The following is a 27163-nucleotide window of genomic DNA, read 5'->3' on the forward strand; positions in this document are numbered from 1 at the left end:
GGGGAGCTGTCTGTTGATTTGTCTTGACCATCTGACACAATGCATCCTATTATTTTAGCAGAAGAACTTTCAAACAAATGCAGTGCCAGTCACGGGCTGGCCTTACGGCTTTTGGACTTTTCGACCGGCGGGCAGCAAAGGGTCAGGATAAGCGGACTCTGACCGGGCGCACGCCATGCATCTCTTGGCATCTCCACAAGGTGGCGTACTGTCACCGATTCTCTTCTTAATTTCTATGAGGGAGCGTTGAAGTGCTCAGGCTAATTGCATTGTGGTTATAAGCGCAGAAGACACACTTCTCCTCGCCCTGCTCTCAAGCTCGGAGTATGACGACAGCCATGTGCTTCGTGAGTTTGTCGCGTGGTGTGATGGAGCTGGGCTGCAATGAAATATCTCTAAAACGCTTTGAGATGGTGAGGGTGTCTGGCGATTTAGAACAAAAACGCTCCCACGCTGAAACCTGCATATACTTACCACACGAGGGCCCACCGAGCAGAGGAGCGCAAATGTCGCAAGCCAAAAATATGGAGCGCTTCACGGATTTGCGTGTCATCCTTTCGCAGGGGCCATGCTAATCTTCTCTGTATCGATCCAATTTTAGTATATGTGCCGCCGTGGCGAGCAAAAGATTGCTGGCCCGCTCGAGGTATCTGTACCCCTCTGGTCCCTGCGAGCTCTCGCCAAGGTGGTAGGGCCCATCGAGCTAAAGCTGCAGTCAGTTAAGGAAACGAACGGCACTTGGATCATTCTACCGAGGGGAGCTGTCTGTTGATTTGTCTTGACCATCTGACACAATGCATCCTATTATTTTAGCAGAAGAACTTTCAAACAAATGCAATGCCAGTCACGGGCTGGCCTTACGGCTTTTGGACGTTTCGACCGGCGGGCAGCAAAGGGTCAGGATAAGCGGACTCTGACCGGGCGCACGCCATGCATCTCTTGGCATCTCCACAAGGTGGCGTAGTGTCACCAATTCTCTTCTTAATTACTATAAGGAAGCGTTGAAGTGCTCAGGCTAATTGCATTGTGGTTATAAGCGCAGAAGACACACTTCTCCTCGCCCTGCTCTCAAGCTCGGAGTATGACGACAGCCATGTGCTTCGTGAGTTTGTCGCGTGGTGTGATGGAGCTGGGCCGCAATGAAATATCTCTAAAACGCTTTGAGATGGTGAGGGTGTGTGGCGATTTAGAACAAAAACGCTCCCACGCTGAAACCTGCGTATACTTACCACACGAGGGCCCACCGAGCAGAGGAGCGCAATTGTAGCAAGCCAAAAATATGGAGCGCTTCACGGATTTGCGTGTCATCCTTTCGCAGGGGCCATGCTAATCTTCTCTGTATCGATCCAATTTTAGTATATGTGCCGCCGTGGCGAGCACAAGCCGGCTGGCCCGCTCGAGGTATCTGTACTCCTCGGGTCCCTGCGAGCTCTCGCCAAGGTGGTAGGGCCCAGCGAGCCAAAGCTGCAGTCAGTTAAGGAAACGAACGGCACTTGGATCATTCTACCGAGGGGAGCTGTCTGTTGATTTGTCTTGACCATCTGACACAATGCATCCTATTATTTTAGCAGAAGAACTTTCAAACAAATGCAATGCCAGTCACGGGCTGGCCTTACGGCTTTTGGACTTTTCGACCGGCGGGCAGCAAAGGGTCAGGATAAGCGGACTCTGACCGGGCGCACGCCATGCATCTCTTGGCATCTCCACAAGGTGGCGTACTGTCACCAATTCTCTTCTTAATTTCTATAAGGGAGTGTTGAAGTGCTCAGGCTAATTGCATTGTGGTTATAAGCGCAGAAGACACACTTCTCCTCGCCCTGCTCTCAAGCTCGGAGTATGACGACAGCCATGTGCTTCGTGAGTTTGTCGCGTGGTGTGATGGAGCTGGGCCGCAATGAAATATCTCTAAAACGCTTTGAGATGGTGAGGGTGTGTGGCGATTTAGAACAAAAACGCTCCCACGCTGAAACCTGCGTATACTTACCACACGAGGGCCCACCGAGCAGAGGAGCGCAATTGTAGCAAGCCAAAAATATGGAGCGCTTCACGGATTTGCGTGTCATCCTTTCGCAGGGGCCATGCTAATCTTCTCTGTATCGATCCAATTTTAGTATATGTGCCGCCGTGGCGAGCACAAGCCGGCTGGCCCGCTCGAGGTATCTGTACTCCTCGGGTCCCTGCGAGCTCTCGCCAAGGTGGTAGGGCCCAGCGAGCCAAAGCTGCAGTCAGTTAAGGAAACGAACGGCACTTGGATCATTCTACCGAGGGGAGCTGTCTGTTGATTTGTCTTGACCATCTGACACAATGCATCCTATTATTTTAGCAGAAGAACTTTCAAACAAATGCAATGCCAGTCACGGGCTGGCCTTACGGCTTTTGGACTTTTCGACCGGCGGGCAGCAAAGGGTCAGGATAAGCGGACTCTGACCGGGCGCACGCCATGCATCTCTTGGCATCTCCACAAGGTGGCGTACTGTCACCGATTCTCTTCTTAATTTCTATAAGGGAGTGTTGAAGTGCTCAGGCTAATTGCATTGTGGTTATAAGCGCAGAAGACACACTTCTCCTCGCCCTGCTCTCAAGCTCGGAGTATGACGACAGCCATGTGCTTCGTGAGTTTGTCGCGTGGTGTGATGGAGCTGGGCCGCAATGAAATATCTCTAAAACGCTTTGAGATGGTGAGGGTGTGTGGCGATTTAGAACAAAAACGCTCCCACGCTGAAACCTGCGTATACTCACCACACGAGGGCCCACCGAGCAGAGGAGCGCAAATGTCGCAAGCCAAAAATATGGAGCGCTTCACGGATTTGCGTGTCATCCTTTCGCAGGGGCCATGCTAATCTTCTCTGTATCGATCCAATTTTAGTATATGTGCCGCCGTGGCTGCTGGCCCGCTCGAGGTATCTGTACCCCTCGGGTCCCTGCGAGCTCTCGCCAAGGTGGTAGGGTCCAGCGAGCCAAAGCTGCAGTCAGTTAAGGAAACGAACGGCACTTGGATCATTCTACCGAGGGGAGCTGTCTGTTGATTTGTCTTGACCATCTGACACAATGCATCCTATTATTTTAGCAGAAGAACTTTCAAACAAATGCAATGCCAGTCACGGGCTGGCCTTAAGGCTTTTGGACTTTTCGACCGGCGGGCAGCAAAGGGTCAGGATAAGCGGACTCTGACCGGGCGCACGCCATGCATCTCTTGGCATCTCCACAAGGTGGCGTACTGTCACCGATTCTCTTCTTAATTTCTATAAGGGAGCGTTGAAGTGCTCAGGCTAATTGCATTGTGGTTATAAGCGCAGAAGACACACTTCTCCTCGCCCTGCTCTCAAGCTCGGAGTATGACGACAGCCATGTGCTTCGTGAGTTTGTCACGTGGTGTGATGGAGCTGGGCCGCAATGAAATATCTCTAAAACGCGTTGAGATGGTGAGGGTGTCTGGCGATTTAGAACAAAAACGCTCCCACGCTGAAACCTGCGTATACTCACCACACGAGGGCCCACCGAGCAGAGGAGCGCAAATGTCGCAAGCCAAAAATATGGAGCGCTTCACGGATTTGCGTGTCATCCTTTCGCAGGGGCCATGCTAATCTTCTCTGTATCGATCCAATTTTAGTATATGTGCCGCCGTGGCGAGCACAAGACTGGTGGCCCGCTCGAGGTATCTGTACCCCTCGGGTTCCTGCGAGCTCTCGCCAAGGTGGTAGGGCCCAGCGAGCCAAGGCTGCAGTCAGTTAAGGAAACGAACGGCACTTGGATCATTCTACCGAGGGGAGCTGTCTGTTGATTTGTCTTGACCATCTGACACAATGCATCCTATTATTTTAGCAGAAGAACTTTCAAACAAATGCAGTGCCAGTCACGGGCTGGCCTTACGGCTTTTGGACTTTTCGACCGGCGGGCAGCAAAGGGTCAGGATAAGCGGACTCTGACCGGGCGCACGCCATGCATCTCTTGGCATCTCCACAAGGTGGCGTACTGTCACCGATTCTCTTCTTAATTTCTATGAGGGAGCGTTGAAGTGCTCAGGCTAATTGCATTGTGGTTATAAGCGCAGAAGACACACTTCTCCTCGCCCTGCTCTCAAGCTCGGAGTATGACGACAGCCATGTGCTTCGTGAGTTTGTCGCGTGGTGTGATGGAGCTGGGCTGCAATGAAATATCTCTAAAACGCTTTGAGATGGTGAGGGTGTCTGGCGATTTAGAACAAAAACGCTCCCACGCTGAAACCTGCATATACTTACCACACGAGGGCCCACCGAGCAGAGGAGCGCAAATGTCGCAAGCCAAAAATATGGAGCGCTTCACGGATTTGCGTGTCATCCTTTCGCAGGGGCCATGCTAATCTTCTCTGTATCGATCCAATTTTAGTATATGTGCCGCCGTGGCGAGCACAGGACTGCTGGCCCGCTCGAGGTATCTGTACCCCTCGGGTCCCTGCGAGCTCTCGCCAAGGTGGTAGGGTCCAGCGAGCCAAAGCTGCAGTCAGTTAAGGAAACGAACGGCACTTGGATCATTCTACCGAGGGGAGCTGTCTGTTGATTTGTCTTGACCATCTGACACAATGCATCCTATTATTTTAGCAGAAGAACTTTCAAACAAATGCAATGCCAGTCACGGGCTGGCCTTAAGGCTTTTGGACTTTGCGACCGGCGGGCAGCAAAGGGTCAGGATAAGCGGACTCTGACCGGGCGCACGCCATGCATCTCTTGGCATCTCCACAAGGTGGCGTACTGTCACCGATTCTCTTCTTAATTTCTATAAGGGAGCGTTGAAGTGCTCAGGCTAATTGCATTGTGGTTATAAGCGCAGAAGACACACTTCTCCTCGCCCTGCTCTCAAGCTCGGAGTATGACGACAGCCATGTGCTTCGTGAGTTTGTCACGTGGTGTGATGGAGCTGGGCCGCAATGAAATATCTCTAAAACGCTTTGAGATGGTGAGGGTGTCTGGCGATTTAGAACAAAAACGCTCCCACGCTGAAACCTGCGTATACTCACCACACGAGGGCCCACCGAGCAGAGGAGCGCAAATGTCGCAAGCCAAAAATATGGAGCGCTTCACGGATTTGCGTGTCATCCTTTCGCAGGGGCCATGCTAATCTTCTCTGTATCGATCCAATTTTAGTATATGTGCCGCCGTGGCGAGCACAGGACTGCTGGCCCGCTCGAGGTATCTGTACCCCTCGGGTCCCTGCGAGCTCTCGCCAAGGTGGTAGGGTCCAGCGAGCCAAAGCTGCAGTCAGTTAAGGAAACGAACGGCACTTGGATCATTCTACCGAGGGGAGCTGTCTGTTGATTTGTCTTGACCATCTGACACAATGCATCCTATTATTTTAGCAGAAGAACTTTCAAACAAATGCAGTGCCAGTCACGGGCTGGCCTTACGGCTTTTGGACTTTTCGACCGGCGGGCAGCAAAGGGTCAGGATAAGCGGACTCTGACCGGGCGCACGCCATGCATCTCTTGGCATCTCCACAAGGTGGCGTACTGTCACCGATTCTCTTCTTAATTTCTATGAGGGAGCGTTGAAGTGCTCAAGCTAATTGCATTGTGGTTATAAGCGCAGAAGACACACTTCTCCTCGCCCTGCTCTCAAGCTCGGAGTATGACGACAGCCATGTGCTTCGTGAGTTTGTCGCGTGGTGTGATGGAGCTGGGCTGCAATGAAATATCTCTAAAACGCTTTGAGATGGTGAGGGTGTCTGGCGATTTAGAACAAAAACGCTCCCACGCTGAAACCTGCATATACTTACCACACGAGGGCCCACCGAGCAGAGGAGCGCAAATGTCGCAAGCCAAAAATATGGAGCGCTTCACGGATTTGCGTGTCATCCTTTCGCAGGGGCCATGCTAATCTTCTCTGTATCGATCCAATTTTAGTATATGTGCCGCCGTGGCGAGCAAAAGATTGCTGGCCCGCTCGAGGTATCTGTACCCCTCTGGTCCCTGCGAGCTCTCGCCAAGGTGGTAGGGCCCATCGAGCTAAAGCTGCAGTCAGTTAAGGAAACGAACGGCACTTGGATCATTCTACCGAGGGGAGCTGTCTGTTGATTTGTCTTGACCATCTGACACAATGCATCCTATTATTTTAGCAGAAGAACTTTCAAACAAATGCAATGCCAGTCACGGGCTGGCCTTACGGCTTTTGGACGTTTCGACCGGCGGGCAGCAAAGGGTCAGGATAAGCGGACTCTGACCGGGCGCACGCCATGCATCTCTTGGCATCTCCACAAGGTGGCGTAGTGTCACCAATTCTCTTCTTAATTACTATAAGGAAGCGTTGAAGTGCTCAGGCTAATTGCATTGTGGTTATAAGCGCAGAAGACACACTTCTCCTCGCCCTGCTCTCAAGCTCGGAGTATGACGACAGCCATGTGCTTCGTGAGTTTGTCGCGTGGTGTGATGGAGCTGGGCCGCAATGAAATATCTCTAAAACGCTTTGAGATGGTGAGGGTGTGTGGCGATTTAGAACAAAAACGCTCCCACGCTGAAACCTGCGTATACTTACCACACGAGGGCCCACCGAGCAGAGGAGCGCAATTGTAGCAAGCCAAAAATATGGAGCGCTTCACGGATTTGCGTGTCATCCTTTCGCAGGGGCCATGCTAATCTTCTCTGTATCGATCCAATTTTAGTATATGTGCCGCCGTGGCGAGCACAAGCCGGCTGGCCCGCTCGAGGTATCTGTACTCCTCGGGTCCCTGCGAGCTCTCGCCAAGGTGGTAGGGCCCAGCGAGCCAAAGCTGCAGTCAGTTAAGGAAACGAACGGCACTTGGATCATTCTACCGAGGGGAGCTGTCTGTTGATTTGTCTTGACCATCTGACACAATGCATCCTATTATTTTAGCAGAAGAACTTTCAAACAAATGCAATGCCAGTCACGGGCTGGCCTTACGGCTTTTGGACTTTTCGACCGGCGGGCAGCAAAGGGTCAGGATAAGCGGACTCTGACCGGGCGCACGCCATGCATCTCTTGGCATCTCCACAAGGTGGCGTACTGTCACCAATTCTCTTCTTAATTTCTATAAGGGAGTGTTGAAGTGCTCAGGCTAATTGCATTGTGGTTATAAGCGCAGAAGACACACTTCTCCTCGCCCTGCTCTCAAGCTCGGAGTATGACGACAGCCATGTGCTTCGTGAGTTTGTCGCGTGGTGTGATGGAGCTGGGCCGCAATGAAATATCTCTAAAACGCTTTGAGATGGTGAGGGTGTGTGGCGATTTAGAACAAAAACGCTCCCACGCTGAAACCTGCGTATACTTACCACACGAGGGCCCACCGAGCAGAGGAGCGCAATTGTAGCAAGCCAAAAATATGGAGCGCTTCACGGATTTGCGTGTCATCCTTTCGCAGGGGCCATGCTAATCTTCTCTGTATCGATCCAATTTTAGTATATGTGCCGCCGTGGCGAGCACAAGCCGGCTGGCCCGCTCGAGGTATCTGTACTCCTCGGGTCCCTGCGAGCTCTCGCCAAGGTGGTAGGGCCCAGCGAGCCAAAGCTGCAGTCAGTTAAGGAAACGAACGGCACTTGGATCATTCTACCGAGGGGAGCTGTCTGTTGATTTGTCTTGACCATCTGACACAATGCATCCTATTATTTTAGCAGAAGAACTTTCAAACAAATGCAATGCCAGTCACGGGCTGGCCTTACGGCTTTTGGACTTTTCGACCGGCGGGCAGCAAAGGGTCAGGATAAGCGGACTCTGACCGGGCGCACGCCATGCATCTCTTGGCATCTCCACAAGGTGGCGTACTGTCACCGATTCTCTTCTTAATTTCTATAAGGGAGTGTTGAAGTGCTCAGGCTAATTGCATTGTGGTTATAAGCGCAGAAGACACACTTCTCCTCGCCCTGCTCTCAAGCTCGGAGTATGACGACAGCCATGTGCTTCGTGAGTTTGTCGCGTGGTGTGATGGAGCTGGGCCGCAATGAAATATCTCTAAAACGCTTTGAGATGGTGAGGGTGTGTGGCGATTTAGAACAAAAACGCTCCCACGCTGAAACCTGCGTATACTCACCACACGAGGGCCCACCGAGCAGAGGAGCGCAAATGTCGCAAGCCAAAAATATGGAGCGCTTCACGGATTTGCGTGTCATCCTTTCGCAGGGGCCATGCTAATCTTCTCTGTATCGATCCAATTTTAGTATATGTGCCGCCGTGGCGAGCACAGGACTGCTGGCCCGCTCGAGGTATCTGTACCCCTCGGGTCCCTGCGAGCTCTCGCCAAGGTGGTAGGGTCCAGCGAGCCAAAGCTGCAGTCAGTTAAGGAAACGAACGGCACTTGGATCATTCTACCGAGGGGAGCTGTCTGTTGATTTGTCTTGACCATCTGACACAATGCATCCTATTATTTTAGCAGAAGAACTTTCAAACAAATGCAATGCCAGTCACGGGCTGGCCTTAAGGCTTTTGGACTTTTCGACCGGCGGGCAGCAAAGGGTCAGGATAAGCGGACTCTGACCGGGCGCACGCCATGCATCTCTTGGCATCTCCACAAGGTGGCGTACTGTCACCGATTCTCTTCTTAATTTCTATAAGGGAGCGTTGAAGTGCTCAGGCTAATTGCATTGTGGTTATAAGCGCAGAAGACACACTTCTCCTCGCCCTGCTCTCAAGCTCGGAGTATGACGACAGCCATGTGCTTCGTGAGTTTGTCACGTGGTGTGATGGAGCTGGGCCGCAATGAAATATCTCTAAAACGCGTTGAGATGGTGAGGGTGTCTGGCGATTTAGAACAAAAACGCTCCCACGCTGAAACCTGCGTATACTCACCACACGAGGGCCCACCGAGCAGAGGAGCGCAAATGTCGCAAGCCAAAAATATGGAGCGCTTCACGGATTTGCGTGTCATCCTTTCGCAGGGGCCATGCTAATCTTCTCTGTATCGATCCAATTTTAGTATATGTGCCGCCGTGGCGAGCACAAGACTGGTGGCCCGCTCGAGGTATCTGTACCCCTCGGGTTCCTGCGAGCTCTCGCCAAGGTGGTAGGGCCCAGCGAGCCAAGGCTGCAGTCAGTTAAGGAAACGAACGGCACTTGGATCATTCTACCGAGGGGAGCTGTCTGTTGATTTGTCTTGACCATCTGACACAATGCATCCTATTATTTTAGCAGAAGAACTTTCAAACAAATGCAGTGCCAGTCACGGGCTGGCCTTACGGCTTTTGGACTTTTCGACCGGCGGGCAGCAAAGGGTCAGGATAAGCGGACTCTGACCGGGCGCACGCCATGCATCTCTTGGCATCTCCACAAGGTGGCGTACTGTCACCGATTCTCTTCTTAATTTCTATGAGGGAGCGTTGAAGTGCTCAGGCTAATTGCATTGTGGTTATAAGCGCAGAAGACACACTTCTCCTCGCCCTGCTCTCAAGCTCGGAGTATGACGACAGCCATGTGCTTCGTGAGTTTGTCGCGTGGTGTGATGGAGCTGGGCTGCAATGAAATATCTCTAAAACGCTTTGAGATGGTGAGGGTGTCTGGCGATTTAGAACAAAAACGCTCCCACGCTGAAACCTGCATATACTTACCACACGAGGGCCCACCGAGCAGAGGAGCGCAAATGTCGCAAGCCAAAAATATGGAGCGCTTCACGGATTTGCGTGTCATCCTTTCGCAGGGGCCATGCTAATCTTCTCTGTATCGATCCAATTTTAGTATATGTGCCGCCGTGGCGAGCACAGGACTGCTGGCCCGCTCGAGGTATCTGTACCCCTCGGGTCCCTGCGAGCTCTCGCCAAGGTGGTAGGGTCCAGCGAGCCAAAGCTGCAGTCAGTTAAGGAAACGAACGGCACTTGGATCATTCTACCGAGGGGAGCTGTCTGTTGATTTGTCTTGACCATCTGACACAATGCATCCTATTATTTTAGCAGAAGAACTTTCAAACAAATGCAATGCCAGTCACGGGCTGGCCTTAAGGCTTTTGGACTTTGCGACCGGCGGGCAGCAAAGGGTCAGGATAAGCGGACTCTGACCGGGCGCACGCCATGCATCTCTTGGCATCTCCACAAGGTGGCGTACTGTCACCGATTCTCTTCTTAATTTCTATAAGGGAGCGTTGAAGTGCTCAGGCTAATTGCATTGTGGTTATAAGCGCAGAAGACACACTTCTCCTCGCCCTGCTCTCAAGCTCGGAGTATGACGACAGCCATGTGCTTCGTGAGTTTGTCACGTGGTGTGATGGAGCTGGGCCGCAATGAAATATCTCTAAAACGCTTTGAGATGGTGAGGGTGTCTGGCAATTTAGAACAAAAACGCTCCCACGCTGAAACCTGCGTATACTCACCACACGAGGGCCCACCGAGCAGAGGAGCGCAAATGTCGCAAGCCAAAAATATGGAGCGCTTCACGGATTTGCGTGTCATCCTTTCGCAGGGGCCATGCTAATCTTCTCTGTATCGATCCAATTTTAGTATATGTGCCGCCGTGGCGAGCACAGGACTGCTGGCCCGCTCGAGGTATCTGTACCCCTCGGGTCCCTGCGAGCTCTCGCCAAGGTGGTAGGGTCCAGCGAGCCAAAGCTGCAGTCAGTTAAGGAAACGAACGGCACTTGGATCATTCTACCGAGGGGAGCTGTCTGTTGATTTGTCTTGACCATCTGACACAATGCATCCTATTATTTTAGCAGAAGAACTTTCAAACAAATGCAGTGCTAGTCACGGGCTGGCCTTACGGCTTTTGGACTTTTCGACCGGCGGGCAGCAAAGGGTCAGGATAAGCGGACTCTGACCGGGCGCACGCCATGCATCTCTTGGCATCTCCACAAGGTGGCGTACTGTCACCGATTCTCTTCTTAATTTCTATAAGGGAGCGTTGAAGTGCTCAGGCTAATTGCCATGTGTTTATAAGCGCAGAAGACACACTTGTCCTCGCCCTGCTCTCAAGCTCGGAGTATGACGACAGCCATGTGCTTCGTGAGTTTGTCGCGTGGTGTGATGGAGCTGGGCCGCAATGAAATATCTCTAAAACGTTTTGAGATGGTGAGGGTGTCTGGCGATTTAGAACTAAAACGCTCCCACGCTGAAACATGCGTATACTTACCACACGAGGGCCCACCGAGCAGAGGAGCGCAAATGTCGCAAGCCAAAAATATGGAGCGCTTCACGGATTTGCGTGTCATCCTTTCGCAGGGGCCATGCTAATCTTCTCTGTATCGATCCAATTTTAGTATATGTGCCGCCGTGGCGAGCACAAGACTGCTGGCCCGCTCGAGGTATCTGTACCCCTCGGGTTCCTGCGAGCTCTCGCCAAGGTGGTAGGGCCCAGCGAGCCAAGGCTGCAGTCAGTTAAGGAAACGAACGGCACTTGGATCATTCTACCGAGGGGAGCTGTCTGTTGATTTGTCTTGACCATCTGACACAATGCATCCTATTATTTTAGCAGAAGAACTTTCAAACAAATGCAGTGCCAGTCACGGGCTGGCCTTACGGCTTTTGGACTTTTCGACCGGCGGGCAGCAAAGGGTCAGGATAAGCGGACTCTGACCGGGCGCACGCCATGCATCTCTTGGCATCTCCACAAGGTGGCGTACTGTCACCGATTCTCTTCTTAATTTCTATGAGGGAGCGTTGAAGTGCTCAGGCTAATTGCATTGTGGTTATAAGCGCAGAAGACACACTTCTCCTCGCCCTGCTCTCAAGCTCGGAGTATGACGACAGCCATGTGCTTCGTGAGTTTGTCGCGTGGTGTGATGGAGCTGGGCTGCAATGAAATATCTCTAAAACGCTTTGAGATGGTGAGGGTGTCTGGCGATTTAGAACAAAAACGCTCCCACGCTGAAACCTGCATATACTTACCACACGAGGGCCCACCGAGCAGAGGAGCGCAAATGTCGCAAGCCAAAAATATGGAGCGCTTCACGGATTTGCGTGTCATCCTTTCGCAGGGGCCATGCTAATCTTCTCTGTATCGATCCAATTTTAGTATATGTGCCGCCGTGGCGAGCAAAAGGTTGCTGGCCCGCTCGAGGTATCTGTACCCCTCTGGTCCCTGCGAGCTCTCGCCAAGGTGGTAGGGCCCATCGAGCTAAAGCTGCAGTCAGTTAAGGAAACGAACGGCACTTGGATCATTCTACCGAGGGGAGCTGTCTGTTGATTTGTCTTGACCATCTGACACAATGCATCCTATTATTTTAGCAGAAGAACTTTCAAACAAATGCAATGCCAGTCACGGGCTGGCCTTACGGCTTTTGGACGTTTCGACCGGCGGGCAGCAAAGGGTCAGGATAAGCGGACTCTGACCGGGCGCACGCCATGCATCTCTTGGCATCTCCACAAGGTGGCGTAGTGTCACCAATTCTCTTCTTAATTACTATAAGGAAGCGTTGAAGTGCTCAGGCTAATTGCATTGTGGTTATAAGCGCAGAAGACACACTTCTCCTCGCCCTGCTCTCAAGCTCGGAGTATGACGACAGCCATGTGCTTCGTGAGTTTGTCGCGTGGTGTGATGGAGCTGGGCCGCAATGAAATATCTCTAAAACGCTTTGAGATGGTGAGGGTGTGTGGCGATTTAGAACAAAAACGCTCCCACGCTGAAACCTGCGTATACTTACCACACGAGGGCCCACCGAGCAGAGGAGCGCAATTGTAGCAAGCCAAAAATATGGAGCGCTTCACGGATTTGCGTGTCATCCTTTCGCAGGGGCCATGCTAATCTTCTCTGTATCGATCCAATTTTAGTATATGTGCCGCCGTGGCGAGCACAAGCCGGCTGGCCCGCTCGAGGTATCTGTACCCCTCGGGTCCCTGCGAGCTCTCGCCAAGGTGGTAGGGCCCAGCGAGCCAAAGCTGCAGTCAGTTAAGGAAACGAACGGCACTTGGATCATTCTACCGAGGGGAGCTGTCTGTTGATTTGTCTTGACCATCTGACACAATGCATCCTATTATTTTAGCAGAAGAACTTTCAAACAAATGCAATGCCAGTCACGGGCTGGCCTTACGGCTTTTGGACTTTTCGACCGGCGGGCAGCAAAGGGTCAGGATAAGCGGACTCTGACCGGGCGCACGCCATGCATCTCTTGGCATCTCCACAAGGTGGCGTACTGTCACCGATTCTCTTCTTAATTTCTATAAGGGAGTGTTGAAGTGCTCAGGCTAATTGCATTGTGGTTATAAGCGCAGAAGACACACTTCTCCTCGCCCTGCTCTCAAGCTCGGAGTATGACGACAGCCATGTGCTTCGTGAGTTTGTCGCGTGGTGTGATGGAGCTGGGCCGCAATGAAATATCTCTAAAACGCTTTGAGATGGTGAGGGTGTGTGGCGATTTAGAACAAAAACGCTCCCACGCTGAAACCTGCGTATACTCACCACACGAGGGCCCACCGAGCAGAGGAGCGCAAATGTCGCAAGCCAAAAATATGGAGCGCTTCACGGATTTGCGTGTCATCCTTTCGCAGGGGCCATGCTAATCTTCTCTGTATCGATCCAATTTTAGTATATGTGCCGCCGTGGCGAGCACAGGACTGTTGGCCCGCTCGAGGTATCTGTACCCCTCGGGTCCCTGCGAGCTCTCGCCAAGGTGGTAGGGTCCAGCGAGCCAAAGCTGCAGTCAGTTAAGGAAACGAACGGCACTTGGATCATTCTACCGAGGGGAGCTGTCTGTTGATTTGTCTTGACCATCTGACACAATGCATCCTATTATTTTAGCAGAAGAACTTTCAAACAAATGCAATGCCAGTCACGGGCTGGCCTTAAGGCTTTTGGACTTTTCGACCGGCGGGCAGCAAAGGGTCAGGATAAGCGGACTCTGACCGGGCGCACGCCATGCATCTCTTGGCATCTCCACAAGGTGGCGTACTGTCACCGATTCTCTTCTTAATTTCTATAAGGGAGCGTTGAAGTGCTCAGGCTAATTGCATTGTGGTTATAAGCGCAGAAGACACACTTCTCCTCGCCCTGCTCTCAAGCTCGGAGTATGACGACAGCCATGTGCTTCGTGAGTTTGTCACGTGGTGTGATGGAGCTGGGCCGCAATGAAATATCTCTAAAAGGCTTTGAGATGGTGAGGGTGTCTGGCGATTTAGAACAAAAACGCTCCCACGCTGAAACCTGCGTATACTCACCACACGAGGGCCCACCGAGCAGAGGAGCGCAAATGTCGCAAGCCAAAAATATGGAGCGCTTCACGGATTTGCGTGTCATCCTTTCGCAGGGGCCATGCTAATCTTCTCTGTATCGATCCAATTTTAGTATATGTGCCGCCGTGGCGAGCACAGGACTGCTGGCCCGCTCGAGGTATCTGTACCCCTCGGGTCCCTGCGAGCTCTCGCCAAGGTGGTAGGGTCCAGCGAGCCAAAGCTGCAGTCAGTTAAGGAAACGAACGGCACTTGGATCATTCTACCGAGGGGAGCTGTCTGTTGATTTGTCTTGACCATCTGACACAATGCATCCTATTATTTTAGCAGAAGAACTTTCAAACAAATGCAGTGCCAGTCACGGGCTGGCCTTACGGCTTTTGGACTTTTCGACCGGCGGGCAGCAAAGGGTCAGGATAAGCGGACTCTGACCGGGCGCACGCCATGCATCTCTTGGCATCTCCACAAGGTGGCGTACTGTCACCGATTCTCTTCTTAATTTCTATAAGGGAGCGTTGAAGTGCTCAGGCTAATTGCATTGTGGTTATAAGCGCAGAAGACACACTTCTCCTCGCCCTGCTCTCAAGCTCGGAGTATGACGACAGCCATGTGCTTCGTGAGTTTGTCACGTGGTGTGATGGAGCTGGGCCGCAATGAAATATCTCTAAAACGCGTTGAGATGGTGAGGGTGTCTGGCGATTTAGAACAAAAACGCTCCCACGCTGAAACCTGCGTATACTCACCACACGAGGGCCCACCGAGCAGAGGAGCGCAAATGTCGCAAGCCAAAAATATGGAGCGCTTCACGGATTTGCGTGTCATCCTTTCGCAGGGGCCATGCTAATCTTCTCTGTATCGATCCAATTTTAGTATATGTGCCGCCGTGGCGAGCACAAGACTGGTGGCCCGCTCGAGGTATCTGTACCCCTCGGGTTCCTGCGAGCTCTCGCCAAGGTGGTAGGGCCCAGCGAGCCAAGGCTGCAGTCAGTTAAGGAAACGAACGGCACTTGGATCATTCTACCGAGGGGAGCTGTCTGTTGATTTGTCTTGACCATCTGACACAATGCATCCTATTATTTTAGCAGAAGAACTTTCAAACAAATGCAGTGCCAGTCACGGGCTGGCCTTACGGCTTTTGGACTTTTCGACCGGCGGGCAGCAAAGGGTCAGGATAAGCGGACTCTGACCGGGCGCACGCCATGCATCTCTTGGCATCTCCACAAGGTGGCGTACTGTCACCGATTCTCTTCTTAATTTCTATGAGGGAGCGTTGAAGTGCTCAGGCTAATTGCATTGTGGTTATAAGCGCAGAAGACACACTTCTCCTCGCCCTGCTCTCAAGCTCGGAGTATGACGACAGCCATGTGCTTCGTGAGTTTGTCGCGTGGTGTGATGGAGCTGGGCTGCAATGAAATATCTCTAAAACGCTTTGAGATGGTGAGGGTGTCTGGCGATTTAGAACAAAAACGCTCCCACGCTGAAACCTGCATATACTTACCACACGAGGGCCCACCGAGCAGAGGAGCGCAAATGTCGCAAGCCAAAAATATGGAGCGCTTCACGGATTTGCGTGTCATCCTTTCGCAGGGGCCATGCTAATCTTCTCTGTATCGATCCAATTTTAGTATATGTGCCGCCGTGGCGAGCACAGGACTGCTGGCCCGCTCGAGGTATCTGTACCCCTCGGGTCCCTGCGAGCTCTCGCCAAGGTGGTAGGGTCCAGCGAGCCAAAGCTGCAGTCAGTTAAGGAAACGAACGGCACTTGGATCATTCTACCGAGGGGAGCTGTCTGTTGATTTGTCTTGACCATCTGACACAATGCATCCTATTATTTTAGCAGAAGAACTTTCAAACAAATGCAATGCCAGTCACGGGCTGGCCTTAAGGCTTTTGGACTTTGCGACCGGCGGGCAGCAAAGGGTCAGGATAAGCGGACTCTGACCGGGCGCACGCCATGCATCTCTTGGCATCTCCACAAGGTGGCGTACTGTCACCGATTCTCTTCTTAATTTCTATAAGGGAGCGTTGAAGTGCTCAGGCTAATTGCATTGTGGTTATAAGCGCAGAAGACACACTTCTCCTCGCCCTGCTCTCAAGCTCGGAGTATGACGACAGCCATGTGCTTCGTGAGTTTGTCACGTGGTGTGATGGAGCTGGGCCGCAATGAAATATCTCTAAAACGCTTTGAGATGGTGAGGGTGTCTGGCGATTTAGAACAAAAACGCTCCCACGCTGAAACCTGCGTATACTCACCACACGAGGGCCCACCGAGCAGAGGAGCGCAAATGTCGCAAGCCAAAAATATGGAGCGCTTCACGGATTTGCGTGTCATCCTTTCGCAGGGGCCATGCTAATCTTCTCTGTATCGATCCAATTTTAGTATATGTGCCGCCGTGGCGAGCACAGGACTGCTGGCCCGCTCGAGGTATCTGTACCCCTCGGGTCCCTGCGAGCTCTCGCCAAGGTGGTAGGGTCCAGCGAGCCAAAGCTGCAGTCAGTTAAGGAAACGAACGGCACTTGGATCATTCTACCGAGGGGAGCTGTCTGTTGATTTGTCTTGACCATCTGACACAATGCATCCTATTATTTTAGCAGAAGAACTTTCAAACAAATGCAGTGCCAGTCACGGGCTGGCCTTACGGCTTTTGGACTTTTCGACCGGCGGGCAGCAAAGGGTCAGGATAAGCGGACTCTGACCGGGCGCACGCCATGCATCTCTTGGCATCTCCACAAGGTGGCGTACTGTCACCGATTCTCTTCTTAATTTCTATGAGGGAGCGTTGAAGTGCTCAAGCTAATTGCATTGTGGTTATAAGCGCAGAAGACACACTTCTCCTCGCCCTGCTCTCAAGCTCAGAGTATGACGACAGCCATGTGCTTCGTGAGTTTGTCGCGTGGTGTGATGGAGCTGGGCTGCAATGAAATATCTCTAAAACGCTTTGAGATGGTGAGGGTGTCTGGCGATTTAGAACAAAAACGCTCCCACGCTGAAACCTGCGTATACTCACCACACGAGGGCCCACCGAGCAGAGGAGCGCAAATGTCGCAAGCCAAAAATATGGAGCGCTTCACGGATTTGCGTGTCATCCTTTCGCAGGGGCCATGCTAATCTTCTCTGTATCGATCCAATTTTAGTATATGTGCCGCCGTGGCGAGCACAAGACTGGTGGCCCGCTCGAGGTATCTGTACCCCTCGGGTTCCTGCGAGCTCTCGCCAAGGTGGTAGGGCCCAGCGAGCCAAGGCTGCAGTCAGTTAAGGAAACGAACGGCACTTGGATCATTCTACCGAGGGGAGCTGTCTGTTGATTTGTCTTGACCATCTGACACAATGCATCCTATTATTTTAGCAGAAGAACTTTCAAACAAATGCAGTGCCAGTCACGGGCTGGCCTTACGGCTTTTGGACTTTTCGACCGGCGGGCAGCAAAGGGTCAGGATAAGCGGACTCTGACCGGGCGCACGCCATGCATCTCTTGGCATCTCCACAAGGTGGCGTACTGTCACCGATTCTCTTCTTAATTTCTATGAGGGAGCGTTGAAGTGCTCAGGCTAATTGCATTGTGGTTATAAGCGCAGAAGACACACTTCTCCTCGCCCTGCTCTCAAGCTCGGAGTATGACGACAGCCATGTGCTTCGTGAGTTTGTCACGTGGTGTGATGGAGCTGGGCCGCAATGAAATATCTCTAAAACGCTTTGAGATGGTGAGGGTGTCTGGCGATTTAGAACAAAAACGCTCCCACGCTGAAACCTGCGTATACTCACCACACGAGGGCCCACCGAGCAGAGGAGCGCAAATGTCGCAAGCCAAAAATATAGAGCGCTTCACGGATTTGCGTGTCATCCTTTCGCAGGGGCCATGCTAATCTTCTCTGTATCGATCCAATTTTAGTATATGTGCCGCCGTGGCGAGCACAGGACTGCTGGCCCGCTCGAGGTATCTGTACCCCTCGGGTCCCTGCGAGCTCTCGCCAAGGTGGTAGGGTCCAGCGAGCCAAAGCTGCAGTCAGTTAAGGAAACGAACGGCACTTGGATCATTCTACCGAGGGGAGCTGTCTGTTGATTTGTCTTGACCATCTGACACAATGCATCCTATTATTTTAGCAGAAGAACTTTCAAACAAATGCAGTGCCAGTCACGGGCTGGCCTTACGGCTTTTGGACTTTTCGACCGGCGGGCAGCAAAGGGTCAGGATAAGCGGACTCTGACCGGGCGCACGCCATGCATCTCTTGGCATCTCCACAAGGTGGCGTACTGTCACCGATTCTCTTCTTAATTTCTATGAGGGAGCGTTGAAGTGCTCAAGCTAATTGCATTGTGGTTATAAGCGCAGAAGACACACTTCTCCTCGCCCTGCTCTCAAGCTCAGAGTATGACGACAGCCATGTGCTTCGTGAGTTTGTCGCGTGGTGTGATGGAGCTGGGCTGCAATGAAATATCTCTAAAACGCTTTGAGATGGTGAGGGTGTCTGGCGATTTAGAACAAAAACGCTCCCACGCTGAAACCTGCATATACTTACCACACGAGGGCCCACCGAGCAGAGGAGCGCAAATGTCGCAAGCCAAAAATATGGAGCGCTTCACGGATTTGCGTGTCATCCTTTCGCAGGGGCCATGCTAATCTTCTCTGTATCGATCCAATTTTAGTATATGTGCCGCCGTGGCGAGCAAAAGATTGCTGGCCCGCTCGAGGTATCTGTACCCCTCTGGTCCCTGCGAGCTCTCGCCAAGGTGGTAGGGCCCATCGAGCTAAAGCTGCAGTCAGTTAAGGAAACGAACGGCACTTGGATCATTCTACCGAGGGGAGCTGTCTGTTGATTTGTCTTGACCATCTGACACAATGCATCCTATTATTTTAGCAGAAGAACTTTCAAACAAATGCAATGCCAGTCACGGGCTGGCCTTACGGCTTTTGGACGTTTCGACCGGCGGGCAGCAAAGGGTCAGGATAAGCGGACTCTGACCGGGCGCACGCCATGCATCTCTTGGCATCTCCACAAGGTGGCGTAGTGTCACCAATTCTCTTCTTAATTACTATAAGGAAGCGTTGAAGTGCTCAGGCTAATTGCATTGTGGTTATAAGCGCAGAAGACACACTTCTCCTCGCCCTGCTCTCAAGCTCGGAGTATGACGACAGCCATGTGCTTCGTGAGTTTGTCACGTGGTGTGATGGAGCTGGGCCGCAATGAAATATCTCTAAAACGCTTTGAGATGGTGAGGGTGTCTGGCGATTTAGAACAAAAACGCTCCCACGCTGAAACCTGCGTATACTCACCACACGAGGGCCCACCGAGCAGAGGAGCGCAAATGTCGCAAGCCAAAAATATGGAGCGCTTCACGGATTTGCGTGTCATCCTTTCGCAGGGGCCATGCTAATCTTCTCTGTATCGATCCAATTTTAGTATATGTGCCGCCGTGGCGAGCACAAGACTGCTGGCCCGCTCGAGGTATCTGTACCCCTCGGGTTCCTGCGAGCTCTCGCCAAGGTGGTAGGGCCCAGCGAGCCAAGGCTGCAGTCAGTTAAGGAAACGAACGGCACTTGGATCATTCTACCGAGGGGAGCTGTCTGTTGATTTGTCTTGACCATCTGACACAATGCATCCTATTATTTTAGCAGAAGAACTTTCAAACAAATGCAGTGCCAGTCACGGGCTGGCCTTACGGCTTTTGGACTTTTCGACCGGCGGGCAGCAAAGGGTCAGGATAAGCGGACTCTGACCGGGCGCACGCCATGCATCTCTTGGCATCTCCACAAGGTGGCGTACTGTCACCGATTCTCTTCTTAATTTCTATGAGGGAGCGTTGAAGTGCTCAGGCTAATTGCATTGTGGTTATAAGCGCAGAAGACACACTTCTCCTCGCCCTGCTCTCAAGCTCGGAGTATGACGACAGCCATGTGCTTCGTGAGTTTGTCGCGTGGTGTGATGGAGCTGGGCTGCAATGAAATATCTCTAAAACGCTTTGAGATGGTGAGGGTGTCTGGCGATTTAGAACAAAAACGCTCCCACGCTGAAACCTGCATATACTTACCACACGAGGGCCCACCGAGCAGAGGAGCGCAAATGTCGCAAGCCAAAAATATGGAGCGCTTCACGGATTTGCGTGTCATCCTTTCGCAGGGGCCATGCTAATCTTCTCTGTATCGATCCAATTTTAGTATATGTGCCGCCGTGGCGAGCAAAAGGTTGCTGGCCCGCTCGAGGTATCTGTACCCCTCTGGTCCCTGCGAGCTCTCGCCAAGGTGGTAGGGCCCATCGAGCTAAAGCTGCAGTCAGTTAAGGAAACGAACGGCACTTGGATCATTCTACCGAGGGGAGCTGTCTGTTGATTTGTCTTGACCATCTGACACAATGCATCCTATTATTTTAGCAGAAGAACTTTCAAACAAATGCAATGCCAGTCACGGGCTGGCCTTACGGCTTTTGGACGTTTCGACCGGCGGGCAGCAAAGGGTCAGGATAAGCGGACTCTGACCGGGCGCACGCCATGCATCTCTTGGCATCTCCACAAGGTGGCGTAGTGTCACCAATTCTCTTCTTAATTACTATAAGGAAGCGTTGAAGTGCTCAGGCTAATTGCATTGTGGTTATAAGCGCAGAAGACACACTTCTCCTCGCCCTGCTCTCAAGCTCGGAGTATGACGACAGCCATGTGCTTCGTGAGTTTGTCGCGTGGTGTGATGGAGCTGGGCCGCAATGAAATATCTCTAAAACGCTTTGAGATGGTGAGGGTGTGTGGCGATTTAGAACAAAAACGCTCCCACGCTGAAACCTGCGTATACTTACCACACGAGGGGCCACCGAGCAGAGGAGCGCAATTGTAGCAAGCCAAAAATATGGAGCGCTTCACGGATTTGCGTGTCATCCTTTCGCAGGGGCCATGCTAATCTTCTCTGTATCGATCCAATTTTAGTATATGTGCCGCCGTGGCGAGCACAAGCCGGCTGGCCCGCTCGAGGTATCTGTACCCCTCGGGTCCCTGCGAGCTCTCGCCAAGGTGGTAGGGCCCAGCGAGCCAAAGCTGCAGTCAGTTAAGGAAACGAACGGCACTTGGATCATTCTACCGAGGGGAGCTGTCTGTTGATTTGTCTTGACCATCTGACACAATGCATCCTATTATTTTAGCAGAAGAACTTTCAAACAAATGCAATGCCAGTCACGGGCTGGCCTTACGGCTTTTGGACTTTTCGACCGGCGGGCAGCAAAGGGTCAGGATAAGCGGACTCTGACCGGGCGCACGCCATGCATCTCTTGGCATCTCCACAAGGTGGCGTACTGTCACCGATTCTCTTCTTAATTTCTATAAGGGAGTGTTGAAGTGCTCAGGCTAATTGCATTGTGGTTATAAGCGCAGAAGACACACTTCTCCTCGCCCTGCTCTCAAGCTCGGAGTATGACGACAGCCATGTGCTTCGTGAGTTTGTCGCGTGGTGTGATGGAGCTGGGCCGCAATGAAATATCTCTAAAACGCTTTGAGATGGTGAGGGTGTGTGGCGATTTAGAACAAAAACGCTCCCACGCTGAAACCTGCGTATACTCACCACACGAGGGCCCACCGAGCAGAGGAGCGCAAATGTCGCAAGCCAAAAATATGGAGCGCTTCACGGATTTGCGTGTCATCCTTTCGCAGGGGCCATGCTAATCTTCTCTGTATCGATCCAATTTTAGTATATGTGCCGCCGTGGCGAGCACAGGACTGCTGGCCCGCTCGAGGTATCTGTACCCCTCGGGTCCCTGCGAGCTCTCGCCAAGGTGGTAGGGTCCAGCGAGCCAAAGCTGCAGTCAGTTAAGGAAACGAACGGCACTTGGATCATTCTACCGAGGGGAGCTGTCTGTTGATTTGTCTTGACCATCTGACACAATGCATCCTATTATTTTAGCAGAAGAACTTTCAAACAAATGCAATGCCAGTCACGGGCTGGCCTTAAGGCTTTTGGACTTTTCGACCGGCGGGCAGCAAAGGGTCAGGATAAGCGGACTCTGACCAGGCGCACGCCATGCATCTCTTGGCATCTCCACAAGGTGGCGTACTGTCACCGATTCTCTTCTTAATTTCTATAAGGGAGCGTTGAAGTGCTCAGGCTAATTGCATTGTGGTTATAAGCGCAGAAGACACACTTCTCCTCGCCCTGCTCTCAAGCTCGGAGTATGACGACAGCCATGTGCTTCGTGAGTTTGTCACGTGGTGTGATGGAGCTGGGCCGCAATGAAATATCTCTAAAAGGCTTTGAGATGGTGAGGGTGTCTGGCGATTTAGAACAAAAACGCTCCCACGCTGAAACCTGCGTATACTCACCACACGAGGGCCCACCGAGCAGAGGAGCGCAAATGTCGCAAGCCAAAAATATGGAGCGCTTCACGGATTTGCGTGTCATCCTTTCGCAGGGGCCATGCTAATCTTCTCTGTATCGATCCAATTTTAGTATATGTGCCGCCGTGGCGAGCACAGGACTGCTGGCCCGCTCGAGGTATCTGTACCCCTCGGGTCCCTGCGAGCTCTCGCCAAGGTGGTAGGGTCCAGCGAGCCAAAGCTGCAGTCAGTTAAGGAAACGAACGGCACTTGGATCATTCTACCGAGGGGAGCTGTCTGTTGATTTGTCTTGACCATCTGACACAATGCATCCTATTATTTTAGCAGAAGAACTTTCAAACAAATGCAGTGCCAGTCACGGGCTGGCCTTACGGCTTTTGGACTTTTCGACCGGCGGGCAGCAAAGGGTCAGGATAAGCGGACTCTGACCGGGCGCACGCCATGCATCTCTTGGCATCTCCACAAGGTGGCGTACTGTCACCGATTCTCTTCTTAATTTCTATAAGGGAGCGTTGAAGTGCTCAGGCTAATTGCCATGTGTTTATAAGCGCAGAAGACACACTTCTCCTCGCCCTGCTCTCAAGCTCGGAGTATGACGACAGCCATGTGCTTCGTGAGTTTGTCGCGTGGTGTGATGGAGCTGGGCCGCAATGAAATATCTCTAAAACGTTTTGAGATGGTGAGGGTGTCTGGCGATTTAGAACTAAAACGCTCCCACGCTGAAACATGCGTATACTTACCACACGAGGGCCCACCGAGCAGAGGAGCGCAAATGTCGCAAGCCAAAAATATGGAGCGCTTCACGGATTTGCGTGTCATCCTTTCGCAGGGGCCATGCTAATCTTCTCTGTATCGATCCAATTTTAGTATATGTGCCGCCGTGGCGAGCACAAGACTGCTGGCCCGCTCGAGGTATCTGTACCCCTCGGGTTCCTGCGAGCTCTCGCCAAGGTGGTAGGGCCCAGCGAGCCAAGGCTGCAGTCAGTTAAGGAAACGAACGGCACTTGGATCATTCTACCGAGGGGAGCTGTCTGTTGATTTGTCTTGACCATCTGACACAATTCATCCTATTATTTTAGCAGAAGAACTTTCAAACAAATGCAGTGCCAGTCACGGGCTGGCCTTACGGCTTTTGGACTTTTCGACCGGCGGGCAGCAAAGGGTCAGGATAAGCGGACTCTGACCGGGCGCACGCCATGCATCTCTTGGCATCTCCACAAGGTGGCGTACTGTCACCGATTCTCTTCTTAATTTCTATGAGGGAGCGTTGAAGTGCTCAGGCTAATTGCATTGTGGTTATAAGCGCAGAAGACACACTTCTCCTCGCCCTGCTCTCAAGCTCGGAGTATGACGACAGCCATGTGCTTCGTGAGTTTGTCACGTGGTGTGATGGAGCTGGGCCGCAATGAAATATCTCTAAAACGCTTTGAGATGGTGAGGGTGTCTGGCGATTTAGAACAAAAACGCTCCCACGCTGAAACCTGCGTATACTCACCACACGAGGGCCCACCGAGCAGAGGAGCGCAAATGTCGCAAGCCAAAAATATGGAGCGCTTCACGGATTTGCGTGTCATCCTTTCGCAGGGGCCATGCTAATCTTCTCTGTATCGATCCAATTTTAGTATATGTGCCGCCGTGGCGAGCACAGGACTGCTGGCCCGCTCGAGGTATCTGTACCCCTCGGGTCCCTGCGAGCTCTCGCCAAGGTGGTAGGGTCCAGCGAGCCAAAGCTGCAGTCAGTTAAGGAAACGAACGGCACTTGGATCATTCTACCGAGGGGAGCTGTCTGTTGATTTGTCTTGACCATCTGACACAATGCATCCTATTATTTTAGCAGAAGAACTTTCAAACAAATGCAGTGCCAGTCACGGGCTGGCCTTACGGCTTTTGGACTTTTCGACCGGCGGGCAGCAAAGGGTCAGGATAAGCGGACTCTGACCGGGCGCACGCCATGCATCTCTTGGCATCTCCACAAGGTGGCGTACTGTCACCGATTCTCTTCTTAATTTCTATAAGGGAGCGTTGAAGTGCTCAGGCTAATTGCCATGTGTTTATAAGCGCAGAAGACACACTTCTCCTCGCCCTGCTCTCAAGCTCGGAGTATGACGACAGCCATGTGCTTCGTGAGTTTGTCGCGTGGTGTGATGGAGCTGGGCCGCAATGAAATATCTCTAAAACGTTTTGAGATGGTGAGGGTGTCTGGCGATTTAGAACTAAAACGCTCCCACGCTGAAACATGCGTATACTTACCACACGAGGGCCCACCGAGCAGAGGAGCGCAAATGTCGCAAGCCAAAAATATGGAGCGCTTCACGGATTTGCGTGTCATCCTTTCGCAGGGGCCATGCTAATCTTCTCTGTATCGATCCAATTTTAGTATATGTGCCGCCGTGGCGAGCACAAGACTGCTGGCCCGCTCGAGGTATCTGTACCCCTCGGGTTCCTGCGAGCTCTCGCCAAGGTGGTAGGGCCCAGCGAGCCAAGGCTGCAGTCAGTTAAGGAAACGAACGGCACTTGGATCATTCTACCGAGGGGAGCTGTCTGTTGATTTGTCTTGACCATCTGACACAATGCATCCTATTATTTTAGCAGAAGAACTTTCAAACAAATGCAGTGCCAGTCACGGGCTGGCCTTACGGCTTTTGGACTTTTCGACCGGCGGGCAGCAAAGGGTCAGGATAAGCGGACTCTGACCGGGCGCACGCCATGCATCTCTTGGCATCTCCACAAGGTGGCGTACTGTCACCGATTCTCTTCTTAATTTCTATGAGGGAGCGTTGAAGTGCTCAGGCTAATTGCATTGTGGTTATAAGCGCAGAAGACACACTTCTCCTCGCCCTGCTCTCAAGCTCGGAGTATGACGACAGCCATGTGCTTCGTGAGTTTGTCGCGTGGTGTGATGGAGCTGGGCTGCAATGAAATATCTCTAAAACGCTTTGAGATGGTGAGGGTGTCTGGCGATTTAGAACAAAAACGCTCCCACGCTGAAACCTGCATATACTTACCACACGAGGGCCCACCGAGCAGAGGAGCGCAAATGTCGCAAGCCAAAAATATGGAGCGCTTCACGGATTTGCGTGTCATCCTTTCGCAGGGGCCATGCTAATCTTCTCTGTATCGATCCAATTTTAGTATATGTGCCGCCGTGGCGAGCAAAAGGTTGCTGGCCCGCTCGAGGTATCTGTACCCCTCTGGTCCCTGCGAGCTCTCGCCAAGGTGGTAGGGCCCATCGAGCTAAAGCTGCAGTCAGTTAAGGAAACGAACGGCACTTGGATCATTCTACCGAGGGGAGCTGTCTGTTGATTTGTCTTGACCATCTGACACAATGCATCCTATTATTTTAGCAGAAGAACTTTCAAACAAATGCAATGCCAGTCACGGGCTGGCCTTACGGCTTTTGGACGTTTCGACCGGCGGGCAGCAAAGGGTCAGGATAAGCGGACTCTGACCGGGCGCACGCCATGCATCTCTTGGCATCTCCACAAGGTGGCGTAGTGTCACCAATTCTCTTCTTAATTACTATAAGGAAGCGTTGAAGTGCTCAGGCTAATTGCATTGTGGTTATAAGCGCAGAAGACACACTTCTCCTCGCCCTGCTCTCAAGCTCGGAGTATGACGACAGCCATGTGCTTCGTGAGTTTGTCGCGTGGTGTGATGGAGCTGGGCCGCAATGAAATATCTCTAAAACGCTTTGAGATGGTGAGGGTGTGTGGCGATTTAGAACAAAAACGCTCCCACGCTGAAACCTGCGTATACTCACCACACGAGGGCCCACCGAGCAGAGGAGCGCAAATGTCGCAAGCCAAAAATATGGAGCGCTTCACGGATTTGCGTGTCATCCTTTCGCAGGGGCCATGCTAATCTTCTCTGTATCGATCCAATTTTAGTATATGTGCCGCCGTGGCGAGCACAAGCCGGCTGGCCCGCTCGAGGTATCTGTACCCCTCGGGTCCCTGCGAGCTCTCGCCAAGGTGGTAGGGCCCAGCGAGCCAAAGCTGCAGTCAGTTAAGGAAACGAACGGCACTTGGATCATTCTACCGAGGGGAGCTGTCTGTTGATTTGTCTTGACCATCTGACACAATGCATCCTATTATTTTAGCAGAAGAACTTTCAAACAAATGCAATGCCAGTCACGGGCTGGCCTTACGGCTTTTGGACTTTTCGACCGACGGGCAGCAAAGGGTCAGGATAAGCGGACTCTGACCGGGCGCACGCCATGCATCTCTTGGCATCTCCACAAGGTGGCGTACTGTCACCGATTCTCTTCTTAATTTCTATAAGGGAGTGTTGAAGTGCTCAGGCTAATTGCATTGTGGTTATAAGCGCAGAAGACACACTTCTCCTCGCCCTGCTCTCAAGCTCGGAGTATGACGACAGCCATGTGCTTCGTGAGTTTGTCGCGTGGTGTGATGGAGCTGGGCCGCAATGAAATATCTCTAAAACGCTTTGAGATGGTGAGGGTGTGTGGCGATTTAGAACAAAAACGCTCCCACGCTGAAACCTGCGTATACTCACCACACGAGGGCCCACCGAGCAGAGGAGCGCAAATGTCGCAAGCCAAAAATATGGAGCGCTTCACGGATTTGCGTGTCATCCTTTCGCAGGGGCCATGCTAATCTTCTCTGTATCGATCCAATTTTAGTATATGTGCCGCCGTGGCGAGCACAGGACTGCTGGCCCGCTCGAGGTATCTGTACCCCTCGGGTCCCTGCGAGCTCTCGCCAAGGTGGTAGGGTCCAGCGAGCCAAAGCTGCAGTCAGTTAAGGAAACGAACGGCACTTGGATCATTC

At 52.2% G+C, this 27163-nt stretch overlaps 36 non-coding genes across 36 annotated transcripts; all 36 read right to left on the reverse strand.

Moving 5' to 3' along the window:
• Window positions 1-518: 518 nt before the first annotated feature.
• LOC141285537 (U6 spliceosomal RNA) lies at window positions 519-625 on the reverse strand. Its single transcript, XR_012338664.1, has one exon. It is a non-coding gene; the product is annotated as a U6 spliceosomal RNA (small nuclear RNA).
• Window positions 626-1273: 648 nt separating this feature from the next.
• Window positions 1274-1380, reverse strand: LOC141285905 (U6 spliceosomal RNA). The gene has a single exon (XR_012339030.1). It is a non-coding gene; the product is annotated as a U6 spliceosomal RNA (small nuclear RNA).
• Window positions 1381-2028: 648 nt separating this feature from the next.
• On the reverse strand, window positions 2029-2135 carry LOC141285907 (U6 spliceosomal RNA). Its single transcript, XR_012339032.1, has one exon. It is a non-coding gene; the product is annotated as a U6 spliceosomal RNA (small nuclear RNA).
• Window positions 2136-2783: 648 nt separating this feature from the next.
• LOC141285559 (U6 spliceosomal RNA) lies at window positions 2784-2893 on the reverse strand. The gene has a single exon (XR_012338686.1). It is a non-coding gene; the product is annotated as a U6 spliceosomal RNA (small nuclear RNA).
• A 634-nt stretch (window positions 2894-3527) lies between these two features.
• On the reverse strand, window positions 3528-3634 carry LOC141285908 (U6 spliceosomal RNA). Its single transcript, XR_012339033.1, has one exon. It is a non-coding gene; the product is annotated as a U6 spliceosomal RNA (small nuclear RNA).
• A 648-nt stretch (window positions 3635-4282) lies between these two features.
• On the reverse strand, window positions 4283-4389 carry LOC141285909 (U6 spliceosomal RNA). The gene has a single exon (XR_012339034.1). It is a non-coding gene; the product is annotated as a U6 spliceosomal RNA (small nuclear RNA).
• Window positions 4390-5037: 648 nt separating this feature from the next.
• On the reverse strand, window positions 5038-5144 carry LOC141285910 (U6 spliceosomal RNA). Its single transcript, XR_012339035.1, has one exon. It is a non-coding gene; the product is annotated as a U6 spliceosomal RNA (small nuclear RNA).
• A 648-nt stretch (window positions 5145-5792) lies between these two features.
• Window positions 5793-5899, reverse strand: LOC141285538 (U6 spliceosomal RNA). The gene has a single exon (XR_012338665.1). It is a non-coding gene; the product is annotated as a U6 spliceosomal RNA (small nuclear RNA).
• A 648-nt stretch (window positions 5900-6547) lies between these two features.
• On the reverse strand, window positions 6548-6654 carry LOC141285912 (U6 spliceosomal RNA). The gene has a single exon (XR_012339036.1). It is a non-coding gene; the product is annotated as a U6 spliceosomal RNA (small nuclear RNA).
• A 648-nt stretch (window positions 6655-7302) lies between these two features.
• LOC141285913 (U6 spliceosomal RNA) lies at window positions 7303-7409 on the reverse strand. Its single transcript, XR_012339037.1, has one exon. It is a non-coding gene; the product is annotated as a U6 spliceosomal RNA (small nuclear RNA).
• Window positions 7410-8057: 648 nt separating this feature from the next.
• On the reverse strand, window positions 8058-8164 carry LOC141285914 (U6 spliceosomal RNA). Its single transcript, XR_012339038.1, has one exon. It is a non-coding gene; the product is annotated as a U6 spliceosomal RNA (small nuclear RNA).
• Window positions 8165-8812: 648 nt separating this feature from the next.
• Window positions 8813-8919, reverse strand: LOC141285915 (U6 spliceosomal RNA). Its single transcript, XR_012339039.1, has one exon. It is a non-coding gene; the product is annotated as a U6 spliceosomal RNA (small nuclear RNA).
• Window positions 8920-9567: 648 nt separating this feature from the next.
• LOC141285916 (U6 spliceosomal RNA) lies at window positions 9568-9674 on the reverse strand. The gene has a single exon (XR_012339041.1). It is a non-coding gene; the product is annotated as a U6 spliceosomal RNA (small nuclear RNA).
• A 648-nt stretch (window positions 9675-10322) lies between these two features.
• Window positions 10323-10429, reverse strand: LOC141285917 (U6 spliceosomal RNA). Its single transcript, XR_012339042.1, has one exon. It is a non-coding gene; the product is annotated as a U6 spliceosomal RNA (small nuclear RNA).
• A 648-nt stretch (window positions 10430-11077) lies between these two features.
• Window positions 11078-11184, reverse strand: LOC141285919 (U6 spliceosomal RNA). Its single transcript, XR_012339044.1, has one exon. It is a non-coding gene; the product is annotated as a U6 spliceosomal RNA (small nuclear RNA).
• A 648-nt stretch (window positions 11185-11832) lies between these two features.
• On the reverse strand, window positions 11833-11939 carry LOC141285539 (U6 spliceosomal RNA). Its single transcript, XR_012338666.1, has one exon. It is a non-coding gene; the product is annotated as a U6 spliceosomal RNA (small nuclear RNA).
• A 648-nt stretch (window positions 11940-12587) lies between these two features.
• Window positions 12588-12694, reverse strand: LOC141285920 (U6 spliceosomal RNA). The gene has a single exon (XR_012339045.1). It is a non-coding gene; the product is annotated as a U6 spliceosomal RNA (small nuclear RNA).
• Window positions 12695-13342: 648 nt separating this feature from the next.
• LOC141285921 (U6 spliceosomal RNA) lies at window positions 13343-13449 on the reverse strand. Its single transcript, XR_012339046.1, has one exon. It is a non-coding gene; the product is annotated as a U6 spliceosomal RNA (small nuclear RNA).
• A 648-nt stretch (window positions 13450-14097) lies between these two features.
• LOC141285923 (U6 spliceosomal RNA) lies at window positions 14098-14204 on the reverse strand. The gene has a single exon (XR_012339047.1). It is a non-coding gene; the product is annotated as a U6 spliceosomal RNA (small nuclear RNA).
• Window positions 14205-14852: 648 nt separating this feature from the next.
• On the reverse strand, window positions 14853-14959 carry LOC141285924 (U6 spliceosomal RNA). Its single transcript, XR_012339048.1, has one exon. It is a non-coding gene; the product is annotated as a U6 spliceosomal RNA (small nuclear RNA).
• A 648-nt stretch (window positions 14960-15607) lies between these two features.
• On the reverse strand, window positions 15608-15714 carry LOC141285925 (U6 spliceosomal RNA). The gene has a single exon (XR_012339049.1). It is a non-coding gene; the product is annotated as a U6 spliceosomal RNA (small nuclear RNA).
• A 648-nt stretch (window positions 15715-16362) lies between these two features.
• Window positions 16363-16469, reverse strand: LOC141285926 (U6 spliceosomal RNA). Its single transcript, XR_012339050.1, has one exon. It is a non-coding gene; the product is annotated as a U6 spliceosomal RNA (small nuclear RNA).
• A 648-nt stretch (window positions 16470-17117) lies between these two features.
• LOC141285927 (U6 spliceosomal RNA) lies at window positions 17118-17224 on the reverse strand. Its single transcript, XR_012339052.1, has one exon. It is a non-coding gene; the product is annotated as a U6 spliceosomal RNA (small nuclear RNA).
• A 648-nt stretch (window positions 17225-17872) lies between these two features.
• LOC141286082 (U6 spliceosomal RNA) lies at window positions 17873-17979 on the reverse strand. Its single transcript, XR_012339206.1, has one exon. It is a non-coding gene; the product is annotated as a U6 spliceosomal RNA (small nuclear RNA).
• A 648-nt stretch (window positions 17980-18627) lies between these two features.
• LOC141285540 (U6 spliceosomal RNA) lies at window positions 18628-18734 on the reverse strand. Its single transcript, XR_012338667.1, has one exon. It is a non-coding gene; the product is annotated as a U6 spliceosomal RNA (small nuclear RNA).
• Window positions 18735-19382: 648 nt separating this feature from the next.
• LOC141285928 (U6 spliceosomal RNA) lies at window positions 19383-19489 on the reverse strand. The gene has a single exon (XR_012339053.1). It is a non-coding gene; the product is annotated as a U6 spliceosomal RNA (small nuclear RNA).
• A 648-nt stretch (window positions 19490-20137) lies between these two features.
• LOC141285542 (U6 spliceosomal RNA) lies at window positions 20138-20244 on the reverse strand. Its single transcript, XR_012338670.1, has one exon. It is a non-coding gene; the product is annotated as a U6 spliceosomal RNA (small nuclear RNA).
• Window positions 20245-20892: 648 nt separating this feature from the next.
• Window positions 20893-20999, reverse strand: LOC141285929 (U6 spliceosomal RNA). The gene has a single exon (XR_012339054.1). It is a non-coding gene; the product is annotated as a U6 spliceosomal RNA (small nuclear RNA).
• A 648-nt stretch (window positions 21000-21647) lies between these two features.
• Window positions 21648-21754, reverse strand: LOC141285931 (U6 spliceosomal RNA). Its single transcript, XR_012339056.1, has one exon. It is a non-coding gene; the product is annotated as a U6 spliceosomal RNA (small nuclear RNA).
• Window positions 21755-22402: 648 nt separating this feature from the next.
• On the reverse strand, window positions 22403-22509 carry LOC141285932 (U6 spliceosomal RNA). The gene has a single exon (XR_012339057.1). It is a non-coding gene; the product is annotated as a U6 spliceosomal RNA (small nuclear RNA).
• Window positions 22510-23157: 648 nt separating this feature from the next.
• On the reverse strand, window positions 23158-23264 carry LOC141285935 (U6 spliceosomal RNA). Its single transcript, XR_012339058.1, has one exon. It is a non-coding gene; the product is annotated as a U6 spliceosomal RNA (small nuclear RNA).
• Window positions 23265-23912: 648 nt separating this feature from the next.
• On the reverse strand, window positions 23913-24019 carry LOC141285936 (U6 spliceosomal RNA). Its single transcript, XR_012339059.1, has one exon. It is a non-coding gene; the product is annotated as a U6 spliceosomal RNA (small nuclear RNA).
• A 648-nt stretch (window positions 24020-24667) lies between these two features.
• On the reverse strand, window positions 24668-24774 carry LOC141285937 (U6 spliceosomal RNA). The gene has a single exon (XR_012339060.1). It is a non-coding gene; the product is annotated as a U6 spliceosomal RNA (small nuclear RNA).
• A 648-nt stretch (window positions 24775-25422) lies between these two features.
• Window positions 25423-25529, reverse strand: LOC141285543 (U6 spliceosomal RNA). Its single transcript, XR_012338671.1, has one exon. It is a non-coding gene; the product is annotated as a U6 spliceosomal RNA (small nuclear RNA).
• Window positions 25530-26177: 648 nt separating this feature from the next.
• LOC141285938 (U6 spliceosomal RNA) lies at window positions 26178-26284 on the reverse strand. Its single transcript, XR_012339061.1, has one exon. It is a non-coding gene; the product is annotated as a U6 spliceosomal RNA (small nuclear RNA).
• A 648-nt stretch (window positions 26285-26932) lies between these two features.
• LOC141285939 (U6 spliceosomal RNA) lies at window positions 26933-27039 on the reverse strand. Its single transcript, XR_012339063.1, has one exon. It is a non-coding gene; the product is annotated as a U6 spliceosomal RNA (small nuclear RNA).
• Window positions 27040-27163: the final 124 nt, after the last annotated feature.

This window comes from Garra rufa, chromosome 14, assembly GCF_049309525.1.
Source record: "Garra rufa chromosome 14, GarRuf1.0, whole genome shotgun sequence".
Lineage (NCBI taxonomy): Eukaryota > Metazoa > Chordata > Actinopteri > Cypriniformes > Cyprinidae > Garra > Garra rufa.